The following is a 14,813-nucleotide window of genomic DNA, read 5'->3' as shown; positions in this document are numbered from 1 at the left end:
ATAATGTTAATAACGATAATAATGTCTGCCTTTTTGCACACCATTTCTGTTGTGTCTTTTTAACACCGATTTGTGGTAACACCGTTTTAAAAAGTAACATTTTTATTAGGTTGTAAAATACAGAAGATGTATGCCTAAAAATAATATGTTTAATTAAAAAAATTCCACATTGCAAAAAGTCATTGTTCAAAAACAAGAAAAAAAAACACAAAAATGAGGGGTATTTTATTTGAACTAAGCAAAATTATCTGCCAATAGAACTACAAAATTTGGCTTGTCAAGACTTTCCAAAACAAGTAAAATTAGCTAACCTCAATGAACCCAAAAATACCTTAAAATAAGTATATTGTAGTGCAGTTTTCTTGGTAGAAGAAAAAAAAAGAGACCTTTTTGCTCAATATGTTGAAAAATATTCTTAAATGAAGTAAATGCTAGTGCCATTATGTTGACATAATAATATGCGCTCGGCATTACATTTCTTGAAAGCAGCAAACTTATACTAAAAACTAATTTATTGTTCTTAATGGAAAGGCAACAAGGCAAGCACTTGTTACTCTCGGGGTCTACTAGCCGCTCAGGTAAATCATATGGTCTAAAAATGCATTTTTTCATCGATAACATGACATCATCGCGCCAAGTGCGTGCTCTTTCAGTCAATTAGTGCGCATATATACAGCCTGGCCCCCGGCCAACATTTTTTTAAATTGTAATTTTGAAGAATTTATCTGAATGTGCATGAACTATATCTGTTCATAATTGTTAGAAATGTTAAATGTTTAAATATTAACTGTCAGTTTACTGTACTGTGCCAACTGTACTACTATATGAGTACGTCTTTTCTATTGTTTCATTGAAAATAAAACCGCAAAGTCCATTTGGCTGTCATCTGTTTTAATTATGAGACACAATCATGATTTTTTATTTCATGCTTGAAGTAAGAAATTATTACTTTAAAAAAGTAGTTTTATACTTGTGAGTGTTGATGACACAGCTTTGCAACAGTTGATATTCTAGTTTCAAGCATGTTTTGTCATGACTTGGTCCTGGGGTTAGTTTTTCTCGAAGGCAACGGAAAGTTGGCTCGGGCGAGACGGGAATGAAGGTACATTTTTATTTAAACACTATAAATACAAAACAACGAAGTAAACAAAAGGCGCGCACAATGGCGGAGAACAAACTATGAAACCAAATACTTGCACAAAGGCAAAAACTATGAACAACAAAAAACACTAACTGTGGCAATGATAAACAAAACTTACTTGGCATGGACAAAAAGGAGCAGCGTGAACGATGGACATGAAAAAAGAGTCAGAACTGTGCAGAGCATAAATGTGGGATGTCACCAGAAAGACAAACTGAAAAACAATGAACTTAAATACTACAGACATGATTAACGAAAACAGGTGCGTGACTCAAAACGTGAAACAGGTGCGTGACGTGACAGGTGAAAACTAATGGGTTGCTATGGTGACAAACAAGAGTGCACAATGAGTCCAAACGTGGAACAGGTGAAACTAATGGGTAATCATGGAAACAAGACAAGGGAGTAAAAAGCCAGAAACTAAAAAGTCCAATAACTAAACAAAACATGACTAAGACAAAACATGATTACACAGACATGACATGTTTTACTCAATATAGGTCATACAATCTCAGCAACAAGCTGTAATATCTTACTGAGATCATTTAGGACCAAAACACTTAAAACAAGTAAAACACTCTAACATAAAATCTGCTTAGTGAGAAGAATTATCTTATCAGACAGAAAATAAGCAAATATCACCCTTATTTGAGATATTTCATCTTACTTAGATTTAACTTTTTGCAGTGCATTTGTGCTTTGATATCAAATTTATCTTTAGAAATTGTATTTTTTGGAGTAAATATTTGTTTTAGTTAACCCGGCAAAAAAAAAGAATTATGACGTGGGGGTGACTAGATATGCACTTTATGATAAGCTTAGGGTGGTATCCATTTAAAATGCTCTTTGGTGTCAAAACAATGCTGTGGATGATAGTATAAATCTTATTACCCTCCTCGTTGTTAAATAGTGGAAGGCTTTAATGCGCAAAGAAAGCAAAACAATTTGGGTCAGATGGCAGCTTTTGTTGGGATGAAGAAACACCACCATTATGTTTCAAAGCAGGTCAATCCTAATCTGAGAAATATTATGTAGCCTTCATCACTGCTTTCATCCTCTAATCCACGCATGACAACCCACTACATAATACCAGCCTGTGCCAGACTATTGTCAGCTGGACCAGGAACAAGCCCACCACTACAATACTACTACAAGCCATCACTAATATGTACGACAGTGGCATGTCCTGCTGCTAAATACTCATCACATCATTTTATGGCAAATGTGTCCCACTTTCTTTTTTTAAATCAACCAAACGTTCCAAAATATTCTGGAACATGCCACGGTGGACTCCAAAACAGGTCACATTCGTGTTGTTCTGCCCACAAAATTGGCGTTTAACCCATCACCTTGAGTGATATCAACATTGTTTTTGCTTTATTCTTTGTTTTTTTTGTGTGTGGCGTCACCAGGGTTGGCAAAGTGTGATGATAACCACAGAACAGGAAGTGGAACTTAACTGTGTTTGCTATTATTAAAAAAAAACTATAGCATATACAAAGCTTTCCTATTCCTACTTGCATGTGTTACATCAACCCATTCTGTGTCTTTTCGGCTGTTTCATGTTAAAGAAGAAGGAACAAGTGTGATGATAGCCATAGAACAGGAAATGGAACCTCACCGTGTTTGCTAAACAGCCACGCTGTCCCAAAGAGGGAATTGTGACGATAACCATAATAGAGGAAATGTATTACACTTAAAAACATCATATACTGAATTTTTTGCGTTTGAATTTTGTGAAGCGAATTTTTTTACATCAAATTTTGCTGACAATTTAATTAACTAAAAAAATTGAGAAACAAATCATTTGTGTTTAAAAATGTAAATAGTTAAATACAGTGTCTTAGAATGCAGCATGTAAAAGAATTGTATTCACATTCAGTCTAAAAGTTTTTTTACACTGGATTTTTCTGTACTGAATTATTTGCACTTTTATTTGCAATTTTACACTGAATATTTCAGCCCCCAATTTTTATACCCTGATTTTTTTCTGCACATAATTTTTATACACTAAATTTTTCTTCCCCAAATTTTTTACACTCATTTTTCATACACTGAGTTTTTACACTGAATTTTTCTGCACTGAATTTTCACACTGAAATTGTACTGCTCCAATTTTTTTATACACTTCATTTTTCTGCTCTGATTTTCCTGTACTGAATTTTGTACACCACATTTTTCTACCCCCAATTTTTATACCTTGACTTTTTCTGCACCAAATTTTTACACTGAAATTTTACACTGAATTTTTCTGCACTGAATTTTTATACACTAAGTTTTTACAATTAGATTTTCTGCACTGAATTTTTATACACTGAAATTTTCTGCACTGAATTTTTGTACACTATAATTTTTCTGTTTTCTGCACATAATTTTTACACTGAAATTTTACACTGAATGTTTCTGTACCAATTTTTTACACATAATTTTTATATACTGAGTTTTTACACTGAATTTTTCTGCACTGAGTTTTTACAATTAATTGTTCTGCACTGAATTGTTTTGCATTGAATTTTTATACACTGATTTTTTTTTTATATACAAAATTTTCACACTGAATTTTTCTGCTCCAATTTTTTTTATACACTTCATTTTTCTGGTCTGATTTTCCTGTACTGAATTTTAATACACTAAATTTTTCAACCCCCAATTTTTATAGCCTGAATTTTTCTGCACCAAATTTTTACACTGAAGTTTTACACTGAATTGTTCTGCACTGACTTTTTACAGTGATTTTTTCTGCACAGAATTTTTACACTGAAATTTTCTGCACTAAATGTTTTACACTGAGTTTTTACACTGAATCTTTCTGCACTGAATTGTTATGCACTGAGTTTTTACAATTAATTGTTCTGCACTGAATTTTTTTGCATTTAATTTTTATACACTGATTTTTTTTATACACAAAATTTTCACACTTCATTTTTCTGCTCCAATTTTTTTTTATACACTTCATTTTTCTGGTCTGATTTTCCTGTACTGAATTTTTATACACTACATTTTTCAACCCCCAATTTTTATAGCCTGAATTTTTCTGCACCAAATCTTTACACTGAAATTTTACACTGAATTGTTCTGCACTGACTTTTTACAGTGAATTTTTCTGCCCAGAATTTTTACACTGAAATTTTCTGCACTAAATGTTTTACACTGAGTTTTTACACTGAATCTTTCTGCACAGAATTTTGACACTGAAATTTTACGCAGAATTTTTCTGCACCAATTTTATTACACTGAATTTTTATACACTGAGTTTTTCCACTGAATTTTTCCACTGAAATTTCCAACTGAATTTTTATACACTGGGTTTTTACAATTAATTTTTCTACACTGAATTTTTTTGCTTTGAATTTTTATACACAGTTTTTTTTACATACAAAATTTTCACACTTCATTTTTCTGCTCCAATTTTTTATACACTTCATTTTTCTGTTGTGATTTTCCTGTACTGAATTTTTATACACTAAATTTTTCAACCCCCAATTTTTATATCCTGAATTTTTCTGCACTGAATTTTTACACTGAATTGTTCTGCACTCACTGTTTACAGTGAATTTTTCTGCACAGAATGTTTACACTAAATTTTTCAGCCCCCAATTTTTAGACACTGAATTTTTCTGCACCAAATTTTTTAGACTGAATTTGTATACACTATTTTTTTACAACGACTTTTAAAACACTGCATTTTGACAAACTGAATTTTGAAACACGCACATTTTGCCCACAAATTTTTATTCATTTAAATTGTCAGCATAATTTGAAGTAAAAAAAAAAAAAAAAATCAGTTCACACAATTCAAACGCAAAAAAATTCAGTCACCAAAAAAAGATTTTGTAATAAAGACACTGATGAACCTCCATAATAAATACATGTACACACACAAATAATTTGTGTTAAATGTAAGTAACCTGTTGATGAATGAATGTGAAAATGAGCCATGGGGCTTGCTAACAAAGTTGTGATTTGCATCGGTTCACTTCTTTTTACACTTGTCTGAAGTGTTGAAACCTTGCCTATACAGTAAATATGGCCACAGTTTTACCTGAGAACACATGAATTGGCTAGTTAAATCTCAATAATACAACAACAATGAAAATAATATGTAGTTTGATGGCTAAAAAGTGCTGTGTCCTCACTTCAAAGCTGCAAATGTGACATTGTTCAAAAATCTGTGTCACCGATGCCGTTATTGGCTGTCACTTTAAAGAGTCAACATTTGATGGCCAACTCCAAGCGGAGATGAAAGTGGACGTGCGATTGAGTCGGGGTCAATACGCTTATTGCCCTAAAGGACTGAAAGCAAGCCTGAGAGGATAATCCCGGTGGAAATCCCTCATCATGGCGGCCGGCATGTTTCCTAAATGATGTCATTTTGTTCCCCTCCTCGTGGTCGCCTCGTGTGGAAGCGAGGATGTCTGGCCCAGGAGACCACGAGGCGCTGGAAATAAATCACTTTACTCGGAAAGGCTCGCATAGAATACAGCAATAGAGTTTTTATTGAGGCGGAGATAGTTTACTATTGTGGGCTTGCAGTTGTGTATTTACTGGACCTTTTGACAATTTAATACATATCTATTAAAAACAAAACTATTTAAATTTAATTTCCAGCATATTTTAAACCATCTTGAACGATACTGTTACTGTGGAAAGCATTAAAAATAATCTGTTCCTGTGTCAAACTATGGCCGTTAGCAGGACCTTAATTGTGCAACGTGTGCAAACAGAACGTGGAGCTCTTCATACAAGCGGAAAAAGAAGTTAGTTCATTTTAATCATAAAATTAAAGAACAAAAAATGTCTTTGTTGTCATGCAAGTGTAAAAATAAGTGAACCACTTTTAATCATGAGACGTGAAAATTGCCCACACAGTCTTAGCTACTAAGATGAATAATTACATTTTACAAGTGTAAAAAGAAGTTTAGCACTGTTCATTGAAAAACGTAAAAAAAAGAAAATATTGACTTATAAGGACTGATCATCGTAAACTGTGAAAAAATAAACAATGAAAATTAGTAAAGTTTTGTTCATTTTAAAATGTAAAAAAAACTATACAAATGTAATCATCATTTAAGTGTAAAAAAAAAAGTTCTGCAGTGTTATTCGTAAAACGTAAAAAAAAAAAAAAAGGAAATTTATTTGTCATGCAAGAGTAAAAAGAAGTTTATGCACTAGTAATCGTGAACTGTAAAAAATATAAAATTGTAGTCGTCATACAAGTTTGAAAAGAAGTTAATTAATTTTAATCATAAGATTAAAGAACAAAAAATATCTTTATTGTCATGCAAGTGTAAAAATAAGTGAACCACTTTTAATCACGAGACCTAAAAACTGCGCGCACAGTCTTAGCTAATAAGATGAATAATTACATTTTACGAGTGTAAAAAGAAGTTTAGCACTGTTCATTGAAAAACGTAAAAATGAAAATATAGACTTATAAGGACTGTTCATCGTAAACTGTGAAAAAAAAAAGACATACAACAATAAAAATGAGTAAAGTTTTGTTCATTTTAAAATGTAAAAAAACAATACAAATGTAATCATCATTTAAGTGTGAAAAAAAAGTTCTGCAGTGTTAATCGTAAAACGTAAAAAGAAATTACATTTATTTGTCATGCAAGAGTAAAAAGAAGTTAAGCGTTGGTAATCGTGAAGTGTAAAAAATGTAAAATTTTAGTCGTCATACAAGTTTAAAAAGAAGTTAATTAATTTTAATCATAAGATTAAAGAACAAAAAATATCTTTATTGTCATGCAAGTGTAAAAATAAGTGAACCACTTTTAATCACGAGATGTAAAAACTGCACACACAGCCTTAGCTACTAAGATGAATAATTACATTTTACAAGTGTAAAAAGAAGTTTAGCACTGTTCATTGAAAAACGTAAAAAAGAAAACATTGACTTATAAGGACTGTTCATCGTAAACTGTGAAAAAATAAACAATTATCAAAATATGGTAAATATTGTACATATTACCTATTGTTATGATCGTGTCTGTTATTACATTATATATAGACTTGCAATTTTTTTTTACATTTTTATATTTATTTTTTACAACAGTGACTCCCATTAGCCACATCTTTCAAGTGTTTTTATCTTTTTTTTTCTTTTTTTACATTTTTATATTTATTTTTTACAACAGTGACTCCCATTAGCCACATCTTTCAAGTGTTTTTATCATTTAAACATTTTTTTTTTTTAATTTTTATATTTATTTTTTACAACAGTGACTCCCATTAGCCACATCTTTCAAGTGTTTTTATCATTTAAACATTTTTTTTTTAATTTTTATATTTATTTTTTTACAACAGTGACTCCCATTAGCCACATCTTTCAAGTGTTTTTATAATTTTTTTAAAAATGTTTTTACATTTTTATATTTATTTTTTACAACAGTGACTCCCATTAGCCACATCTTTCAAGTGTTTTTATCATTTTTTTTTTTTTTACATTTTTATATTTATTTTTTACAACAGTGACTCCCATTATCCACATTTTTCAAGTGTTTTTATCATTTTATAAATTTTTTTTTACATTTTTATATTTATTTCTTACAACAGTGACTCCCATTATCCACATTTTTCAAGTGTTTTTATCATTTAAAAAAACATTTTTTTTTACATTTTTATATTTATTTTTTACAACAGTGACTCCCATTAGCCACATCTTTTAAGTGTTTTTATAATTTTTTTTACATTTTTATATTTATTTTTTACAACAGTGACTCCCATTAGCCACATCTTTCAAGTGTTTTTATCTTTTTTTTTTAAATGTTTTTGCATTTTTATATTTATTTTTTACAACAGTGACTCCCATTAGCCACATCTTTCAAGTGTTTTTATCATTTTTTTAAAATGTTTTTACATTTTTATATTTATTTTTTACAACAGTATCGGTGTTGGCCCTGCGATGAGGTGGCGACTTGTCCAGGGTGTACACCGCCTTCCGCCCGATTGTAGCTGAGATAGGCTCCAGCGCCCCCCGTGACCCCAAAGGGAATAAGCGGTAGAAAATGGATGGATGGATGACTCCCATTAGCCACATCTTGTGTTTTTATCTTTTTTTTTTTTTTTTACATTTTTATATTTATTTTTTACAACAGTGACTCCCATTATCCACATTTTTCAAGTGTTTTTATAATTTTTGAATTTTGTTTTTACATTTTTATATTTATTTGCTACAACAGTGACTCCCATTAGCCACATCTTTCAAGTGTTTTTATCATTTTTTTAAATGTTTTTACATTTTTATATTTATTTTTTACAACAGTGACTCCTATTAGCCACATCTTTCAAGTGTTTTTATCATTTATATTTATATTTTTTACATTTTTATATTTATTTTTTACAACAGTGACTCCCATTAGCCACATCTTTCAAGTGTTGTTATCTTCTTTGTTTTTAAATTTACATTTTTATATTTATTTTTTACAACAGTGACTCCCATTAGCCACATCTTTCAAGTGTTTTTATCATTTTTTTATTTTATTTTTTTTACATTTTTATATTTATTTTTTACAACAGTGACTCCTATTAGCCACATCTTTCAAGTGTTTTTATCATTTATATTTTTATTTTTTACATTTTTATATTTATTTTTTACAACAGTGACTCCCATTAGCCACATCTTTCAAGTGTTTTTATCATTTTTGTATTTATTTTTTTACATTTTTATATTTATTTTTTACAACAGTGACTCCCATTAGCCACATCTTTCAAGTGTTTTTATCATTTTTTAAAATGTTTTTACATTTTTATATTTATTTTTTACAACAGTGACTCCCATTAGCCACATCTTTCAAGTGTTTTTATCTTTTTTCTTTTCTTTTTTTTTTTTTACATTTTTATATTTATTTTTTACAACATTGACTCCCATTAGCCACATCTTTCAAGTGTTTTTATCATTTTTATTTTTATTTTTTACATTTTTATATTTATTTTTTACAACAGTGACTCCCATTAGCCACATCTTTCAAGTGTTTTTATCATTTTTGTATTTTTTTTTTTACATTTTTATATATTTTTTTACAACAGTGACTCCCAATAGCCACATCTTTCAAGTGTTTTTATCTTTTTTTTTTTTTTTTTTTACATTTTTATATTTATTTTTTACAACAGTGACTCCCATTAGCCACATCGTTCAAGTGTTTTTATCATTTTTTTAAAATGTTTTTACATTTTTATATTTATGTTTTACAACAGTGACTCCCATTAGCCACATCTTTTAAGTGTTTTTATCATTTTTTTAATTTATTTTTTTACATTTTTATATTTATTTTTTACAACAGTGACTCCCATTAGCCACATCTTTCAAGTGTTTTTATCATTTTTTAAAAATGTTTTTACATTTTTCTATTTATTTTTTACAACAGTGACTCCCATTAGCCACATCTTTCAAGTGTTTTTATCATTTTTGTATTTTTTTTTTTACATGTTTATATTTATGTTTTACAACAGTGACTCCCATTAGCCACATCTTTCAAGTGTTTTTATCATTTTTGTATTTTTTTTTTTTTACATTTTTATATATTTTTTTTACAACAGTGACTCCCAATAGCCACATCTTTCAAGTGTTTTTAATCACCTTTAACCCCCCCCCAAAAAAGTGTGCTCTTGTCTCTCATAAAGATTGTGAACAATAGGCAAAATTCAAAAAAAGTCTCAAACCTTAATCAACATTCACGTTTGAAAAGAAATTCATCAAAACAGGAGGAACTAACTAAATTTTTTAACTTTTGTGCAAATTTAGACTTGTATATTTCCCCTAAAATGCCAAAACTGTGCATAATTGTTGTCCTTTGTACATGAAATCAATAGCTTTTACTGTGTGAGTCCATGCTACTGTGCCCATAGTCATACCAAAGACTATAAAAATGGGAGCCATCACCACTCACCACTCAGCATCAAGGGTTAGAATTGGGGGTTAAATCAGCAAAAATGATTCCCCGAGGGCGGCCACCGCTGCTGCTCACTGCTCCCCTCACCTCCCAGGGGGTGTAACAAGGGGATGGGTCAAATGCAGAGGGTAATTATTGTAGCTATCATGAAGTGTTTTAGTGGGTTGAATAAACAAAGTGTCTTAATAAAATGTTGAATTTGTCATCTTCAAGTGTCAGTAATGAAATTGACAGAGAAGTCTGCAATCTCTTCTTGCTCTGATTAGCTGCCCTCATGGTGTGGGATAATCCCTTCATCTCTGTCATTATCTGCAGCGCTTATACACGACCCCTCGGAATTCATCTTAATCTCACCGCCTACGTCTTCTCCTTCTTCTCTCATCTGTTCCGTCCTTCCCTGCACGTGCAAACATTCTCCATCCATCACTTTCTCCATCTGCTCGCCATCCTCGTCGACTCACAAGCCATTTTTTTTACCAAGCAACAATCAAACTGCTGTTTATTATTATTTTTCATGCATTGCTGGACCAACAGTTCCTTCGGGGTTTTTTTAATGTGACCAATAACCACATTCACGCATTTTTCATTTTTTTATTAGGCTTTTGTGACCTTTTCAGAATCAATAAATATGATGCAGCCGATCAATTGGTGCAAACTTTTTAACTCGTTAAAGTAGAGTGGCTTGCTGTAGCTCAGTGAGAAAACTATTTTATTGTACGTTTTCCCGATTAGCTCGTTTGTTTAGGTTTGGTATCATCAAATGTTAAAATTTGTCCAAAATAAACCATTTTGTATGCTAGCATGTAGTGTTGTTACTTTTCAAAATAAAGGGGACCACAAAAAAGTTGCATTATTGGCTTTATTTTAACTAAAGCATCTTAGGGTACATTAAACATGTTTCTTATTGCAGTTAAGTCCTTAAATAAAATAGCAAACTGTCAGGCTTGTCCCTGACAGTTTGGTTATGTTTTAGATTTTCCTCTGTTTGTTCTATTTCCTGTCAGCGCTATTATTTTTGTTCAGTTTCCTGCTTGTCTCCCTGAGCGCTGTTTCCCCTCAGCTGCGCCTGATTGACACCTGGCCACACCTGGTGTCAATCAGCCGGCTGCTAGTCAGTACTCCAGTCAGGGCAGGAGTATTGTCCATGTCGTGCTAATACTTCTCCATGTCTTTGTCATTGTAGCTGGAAGATGTATGCTGAATCCAATTAGCTGTTAGCTGTTAGCTGTCTTCTAGTTCCTGTTTTCCTGGTATCCTGTTTCCTGTCTCCTAGTTCCTGCTTTGTGTTTTCTTTATTTTGGACATAAAATGATGTTTTCCCGCACAAAGCCTACCTTCTCTGCATCTTGGGGTTCGTCACCAACATTCTGTGACACAAGTAAGTGTATACAAGTTAAAATAGCAGATAACTAAAGTGTATAAAAGTTAAAATAGCAGATAACTCAAGTAAGTGTATACAAGTTAAAATAGTAGATGACTCAAGTAAGTGTATAAAAGTTAAAATAGCAGATAAAGTAAGTGTATAAAAGTTAAAATAGCAGATAACTCAAGTAAGTGTATACAAGTTAAAATAGCAGATAACTCAAGTAAGTGTATACAAGTTAAAATAGCAGATAACTCAAGTAAGTGTATACAAGTTAAAATAGCAGATAACTCAAGTAAGTATATACAAGTTAAAATAGTAGATGACTCAAGTAAGTGTATAAAAGTTAAAATAGCAGATAAAGTAAGTGTATAAAAGTTAAAATAGCAGATAACTCAAGTAAGTGTATAAAAGTTAAAATAGCAGATAACTAAAGTGTATAAAAGTTAAAATAGCAGATAATTAAAGTAAGTGTATAAAAGTTAAAATAGCAGATAACTCAAGTGTATACAAGTTAAAATAGTAGATGACTCAAGTGGACGGCGTGGCGCAGTGGGAGAGTGGCCGTGCACAACCCGAGGGTCCCTGGTTCGATCCCCACCTAGTACCAACCTCGTCATGTCTGTTGTGTCCTGAGCAAGACACTTCACCCTTGCTCCTGATGGGTGCTGGTTAGCGCCTTGCATGGCAGCTCCCTCCATCAGTGTGTGAATGTGTGTGTGAATGGGTAAATGTGGAAGTAGTGTCAAAGCGCTTTGAGTACCTTGAAGGTAGAAAAGCGCTATACAAGTACAACCCATTTATCATTTATAAGTGTATCAAAGTTAAAATAGCAGATAATTAAAGTAAGTGTATACAAGTTAAAATAGCAGATAATAAAAGTTAAAATAGCAGATATCTAAAGTAAGTGTATACAAGTTCAAATAGCAGATAAGTTAAAATAGCATATAACTCAAGTAAGTGTATAAAAATTAAAATAGCAGATGACTCAAGTAAGTGTATAAAAGTTAAAATAGCAGATAACTAAAGTAAGTGTATAAAAGTTGAAATAGCAGATAACTAAAGTAAGTGTATAAAAGTTAAAATAGCAGATAACTCAAGTAAGTGTATACAAGTTAAAATAGCAGGTAACTCAAGTAAGTGTATACAAGTTAAAATAGTAGATGACTCAAGTGTATAAAAGTTAAAATAGCAGATAAAGTAAGTGTATAAAAGTTAAAATAGCAGATAACTAAAGTAAGTGTATAAAAGTTGAAATAGCAGATAACTAAAGTAAGTGTATAAAAGTTAAAATAGCAGATAACTAAAGTAACTGTATACAAGTTAAAATAGATAACTAAAGTTAAAATTGCAGATAACTTAAGTAAGTGTATAAAAGTTAAAATAGCAGATAACTAAAGTAAGTGTATACAAGTTAAAATAGCAGATAATTAAAGTGTATAAAAGTTAAAATAAGCAGATAACCAAAGTAAGTGTATACAAGTTAAAATAGAAGATAGCTCAAGTGTATAAAAGTTAAAATAGCAGATAATTAAAATAAGTGTATAAAAGTTAAAATAGCAGATAATTAAAGTAAGTGTATAAAAGTTAAAATAGCAGATAACTAAAGTAAGTGTATACAAGTTAAAATAGCAGATAACTAAAGTAAGTGTATACAAGTTAAAATAGCAGATAACTATAGTAAGTGTATACAAGTTAAAATAGCAGATGACTCAAGTAAGTGTATAAAAGTTAAAATAGCAGATAATTAAAGTAAGTGTATAAAAGTTAAAATAGCAGATAACTAAAGTAAGTGTATAAAAGTTAAAATAGCAGATCATTAAAGTGTATAAAAGTTAAAATAGCAGATAACTAAAGTAAGTGTATACAAGTTAAAATATCAGATAAATGAAATAAGTGTATAGAAGTACAAATATCAGATAATTAAAATAAGTGTATACAAGTTAAAATATCAGATAAATGAAATAAGTGTATAGAAGTACAAATATCAGATAATTAAAATAAGTGTATACAAGTTAAAATATCAGATAAATGAAATAAGTGTATAGAAGTTAAAATAGCAGATAAATGAAATAAGTGTATACAAGTTAAAACACAAGTGTTCTGCTATCTCTGGCTGCAATAAGTGCAATATGTATGTGAGTGTTTGTTTTGGTTACTGAGTGCAGTTGGTCGGAGGTGGATCACACATCAACGAAGATATTACACATCCAGTTTGCACCCTTCAGTAGAAGAAGAGAGCGATGTGGATTAAAACTATTAGTGGCGTGTCATTTATTCCACTTTAATGAGCTGTGAGTGTGTATGTGGAGATTTTATTTAATGACAAATTACACAACTACTTCTTCCACCCCCGTCCTTGCACGCTACACCGCTACAACTAAGATGAAGACGCTGTCGAAGGTGAGCCACGCAAATAAGACCGCCCACAAAACGGCGCATCCAGAAGCGACTGTCAGAAAGTGGCTCGAAGATGATGTGTAAAACATCATCTATGCAACATTTTGACCAAAGAACCACCATTACATGTTATGTAGACCACAAGGAAGTGTTTTACATTTAGAAAAAATAATAATACATATGACCCCTTTACACCTGTAGCTGAGATAGGCTCCAGCGCCCCCCGCGACCCCAAAGGGAATAAGCGGTAGAAAATGGATGGATGGATGACCCCTTTATTGCGGCCTTATAATCCGGTGCACCTTTTGTATGAAAAAAGACCTGACTAGACCTGCTCATCAGCAGTGCGCCTTATAATCCGGTGCGCCCCATGGTCCGAAAAATACGGTATTTTTTAAGAACGTTTTATTTATGCAAGAAAATAATAACTTTGTGATTAATCATGATTAATCACAGAATTAGAGTGTGATTAATCTGATTTAAAAAAATCACTTGACAGTAGTGGCGAAATTATTCTCTGCATTTAACCCATCACCCTTGATCACCCCCTGGGAGGTGAGGGGAGCAGTGGGCAGCAGCGGTGGCTGCGCCCGGGAATCATTTTTGGTGATTTAACCCCCAATTCCAACCCTTGATGCTGAGTGCCAAGCAGGGAGGTAATGGGTCCCATTTGTATAGTCTTCGGAATGACTCGGATATCTACGGCTTTTCACACACACAAGAGAATGCCACGCATACTTGGTCAACAACCATACAGGTCACACTGAGGGTGGCCGTATAAACAACTTTAACACTGTTACAAATATGCGCCACACGATGAACCCACACCAAACAAATTTCGGGAGAACATCCGCACCGTAACACAAACACAACAGAACAAATACCCAGAAACCCTTGCAGCACTAACTCTTCCGGGACGCTACAATATACACCCCCCGCTACTCCCTACCCCCTAACCTCAACCCCCCTCCCATAAAATAATTGTGTAAATCCAATTTATCCGTTCCCGACTCCC

At 31.9% G+C, this 14,813-nt stretch overlaps 1 long non-coding RNA gene across 1 annotated transcript in view; it reads left to right on the top strand.

Moving 5' to 3' along the window:
• Positions 1–11,199: 11,199 nt before the first annotated feature.
• LOC133622025 (uncharacterized) overlaps positions 11,200–14,813 on the top strand; it is a 216,975-nt gene continuing 213,361 nt past the window's right edge. The window contains exon 1 of the long non-coding RNA XR_012051158.1: positions 11,200–11,413. This is a non-coding gene — a long non-coding RNA (uncharacterized lncRNA). The remainder of the gene's footprint in view (positions 11,414–14,813) is intronic.

This window comes from Nerophis lumbriciformis, linkage group LG25, assembly GCF_033978685.3.
Source record: "Nerophis lumbriciformis linkage group LG25, RoL_Nlum_v2.1, whole genome shotgun sequence".
Lineage (NCBI taxonomy): Eukaryota > Metazoa > Chordata > Actinopteri > Syngnathiformes > Syngnathidae > Nerophis > Nerophis lumbriciformis.
This window is presented reverse-complemented; position numbering and strand designations above follow the sequence as displayed.